Source organism: Myotis lucifugus, unplaced genomic scaffold, assembly GCF_000147115.1.
Source record: "Myotis lucifugus unplaced genomic scaffold, Myoluc2.0 scaffold_508, whole genome shotgun sequence".
NCBI lineage: Eukaryota > Metazoa > Chordata > Mammalia > Chiroptera > Vespertilionidae > Myotis > Myotis lucifugus.
Window position 1 is genome coordinate 228,750 of NW_005871556.1, and position 3,597 is coordinate 232,346.

At 42.7% G+C, this 3,597-nt stretch overlaps 1 protein-coding gene and 1 pseudogene across 1 annotated transcript in view; both read left to right on the forward strand.

Moving 5' to 3' along the window:
* LOC102431736 overlaps nucleotides 1-2,086 on the forward strand; it is a 13,804-nt pseudogene extending 11,718 nt beyond the window's left edge.
* The window catches only part of LOC106694548 (rho GTPase-activating protein 6-like), a 296,825-nt gene that overhangs the window by 21,681 nt on the left and 271,547 nt on the right, over nucleotides 1-3,597 (forward strand).

Genomic DNA, 3,597 nt, shown 5'->3' on the forward strand with positions numbered 1-3,597 from the left:
TGCTCTATCCACTGAGCAAAACCAGCTAGGGCATGAAGGCTGTTTTCATAGTGAAAGTTCCCACTGAGGTTCTCAATTAGGTGCTTCTTATGTGAGGTATCAAAATTGTGCAGTTCTGATAGGACAGGGCAGGTCTCAGTCCGTTGGTAGATGCTTATATGCATGCATACAAGTCCTTTGGTTGATTTCTTACCCCCCCCCCTCCAGCCCCCCACCCTCCCCAGCCTTCCTGCTGTAGTTTAACAGTCTGTTTGAGGCAACTCTGCCTCTGTATCTATTATTGTTCAAGAGTTTATAATGGTCTCTATTATCCATGAATGAGTGAGATCATGTGGCCTTTTTCCTTCATTGACTGGCTTATTTCACTTAGCATAATGCTCTCCAGTTCCATCCATGCTGTTGCAAATGGTAAGAGTTCCTTCTTTTTTACAGCAGCATAGTATTCCATCGTGTAGATGTACCACAGTTTTCTAATCCATTCATCTACTGATGGACACTTAGGCTGTTTCCAGATCTTAGCTATGGTGAATTGTGCTGCTATGAACATAGGGGTGCATATATCCTTTCTGATTGGTGTTTCTGGTTTCTTGGGATATATTCCTAGAAGTGGGATCACAGGGTCAAATGGGAGTTCCATTTCCAGTTTTTTGAGGAAACTCCATACTGTCTTCCATAGTGGCTGCACCAGTCTGCATTCCCACCAGCAGTGCACGAGTGTCCTTTTTCTCACATCCTCTCAGCACTTGTCGTTTGTGATTTGTTGATGATGGCATTCTGACAGGTGTGAGATGGTATCTCATTGTTGTTTTGATTTGCATCTCTCAGTTGATTAGTGACTTTGAGCATGTTTTCATGTGTCTCTTGCCTTCTGTATGTCCTCTTTGGAGAAGTGTCTATTGAGCTTTCAGATTGCAAAGAGCACCGCAGAGGTAAAGGAGAAGAAGCCACAAGAGCGGGGGACCCTGCCCCCCTCATCTCGCCCTCCTGGTGGCTGCTGGGGGTGGGTAGGTGGGGGGGAGGGTGTCGATGTTCCGGGAAGGCAATGTCCAGGCTGAGCAGGGCCAGTCTGGGTGGATCTGAGCGTGTAGGGGAAAGGGCAGGTTCTGGGGGGCAGGCATTCCACTTCGAGAAGGGCTACCTTTAAAAGGCCTTCTGAGCGAAGGAAGCCTTCCTTCAGACCCTTGCTGGGAATAAAGAGTCTGAAGAGTAATTTTCCATCCAAATTTGATGATCCTAGAATTGCATGGGATCAATATCTACAGAAGAAAAAAATTGCATGAATTTTTCAAGAATTTGCATGGGATCAATATCTACAGAAGAAAAAAAAGGGCTGATTTTAAGAAAAAGTAAAATATTTATAGATTTTCTTGAGGAAGGCATGTGATAAAGGAACTTAAGAATGAAGTCTGGAAATCTTCTCCCAATGTCATGTGTTTTATTAATGATCAGCTGCTGGGTGATGCACTTGAACTTCAGAAACGGGCCCACAAGGTGTGGGATATAGTTGACGCTAAGCCCCCTGCACTTGATGGGGCACTTCCTGTGGATTCTTCTACTAAATTCTTAAGGTACACGAAGCATGGCTTTGTGGTCTTGGATGTTTCTATTGATCTTTATCCAACTGGAAGGTTGGTTTTTGAGCTATACTGTGACACATGTCCCAAAACATGTCAAAATGTTCAGCTCTGGTGCCCAGGAAAAGCAAGGTTTTCTCAAAGTGGCATAGGCTACCTTATGTCAGTTCGGTTTTTCATCGAATAATAGAGAATGCTTGGATACAAGGGGAGTGGCCGCAAAAGGAGACGGTGGACAGTCGATTTCTGTGCCAACATTTGAAGATGAAAGCTTTTCAATTCCTCGTAATAAAATGGGATTTCTTGGAATGGTCAACAAAGGCTGTCCCAGCAGTGGTTCATAGTTCTACGGCACGTTACCATCAGCTCTCTAGCTAGATACAAAACATGTGGCTTTGGGGCAATTGACTGAAGAAACAGAAGTTCTTCAACAACTAGCATTGGTGACAACAGAGAATGACAGACCAATATAACAGTGTACAATTATTGACAGTGGAAATTTTCATGCTTGATTTTCATCTCAATATTTTCTGAGTTTATTATGTATCTGATCAGCTGTTTCTAGATTTAATTAAACCATGCTTGATTATAAAAAAAGAAAAAGATAAGCAAGGTGTCTATTTAGGTCCTTTGCCCATTTTTTGATTGGATTCTTTATCTTCTTTTTGTTAAGTTGTGTGAGTTCCGTATACATTTTGGAGACTAAACCCTTATGGGATATAAGATTGGCAAATATGTTCTCTGCATGGGAGGCCATATAGAGTGAGTGGAAGGGAAGGGGAGAGACAGAGAAAGAGAATCACCGATGTGAGAGAAACACATCGATTGGTTGCCTTCCAAATGCACCCTGACCGGGCCGCGGACTGAGCCTGCAAGCAAGGTAAGTGCCCTTGACCAGAATCCAACCCAGGGCCCTTCAGTCCCAGGGTTGACACTCTATCCACTGAGCCAGACCAGCTAGGACCAAGAGCAACATTTTAAAAATATCTTAGCCCTAGCTGGTTTGGCTGAGTGGATAGAGCATCAGCCTGTGGACTGAAGGGTCCCAGGTTCGATTCTGGTCAAGGGCACATACCCGGGTTGCAGGCTCAATCCCCAGTAGGGGTGTGCAGGAGGCAGCCGATCAGTGATTCTCTCTCATCATTGATGTTTCTTTTCCTCTCTCCCTCTCTCTCTCTGAAATCAGTAAAAATATATTTAAAAAATTAAAAATGTCTTACAGAGTTGTGGCAAGGATAACAGGTATTGTAGGTGAAAGGTGTGCAATATTTGCCACGCTGTTTATAGCAATGCTCGCCCCATAGTGTGCATTGTGAAGTGTGTTGCCATACTTGTTATTGGTGATCTAATTCTACCACCCCACACACTTACACACATCACGTCAGTAGAATCTGCTTGGCAGGTTACCAGGCTGGGGTCGTAGTTAATCGCTGACACAAGATCCCATGACAACACCTTTGACCAACAGACAAATGTTTTATAGCTCTATTTTCATAGTTTTTAAAAAAGTTCTGTTATTGAAGTCATTTGCTTTTTTAAGTTATTAATCTTACTGCTTCCTCCAATATTTTCTTGAATAGCACTTAATCATGTTTGGGTTAAGTGATTTATAGTTACCTCACAAATTCCAGCCTCGAGATTAAAGTTACTCACAAATTCCTTAAGACATTCAGTGTGCTAACAGAAATTAAAAAAATAATACTATAGGATATCATTTCTGTATCTGATTCCTCCATGCTTTTGTTGAATTCCATCACATACCTCCACCTCATTCACCCCCAAAGGGCCAGCGAGCATATATAGCATACATGCCATTGTCCAAAAATGACATGAAAACATGCTCAAAATGATTAGCCATCAGAGAAATGCACCCTCTAGGGTGGTAATAATAAAAATAATAACAAATTTTGGCAAGAACATGGTGAATTGGAACCCTCATACACTGCTAGTGGGAATGTCAAGTGCTGCAGCCACTGGAAACACAATCTGGCATGTTCCTCACAAAGTTAAACACAGCCCTAGC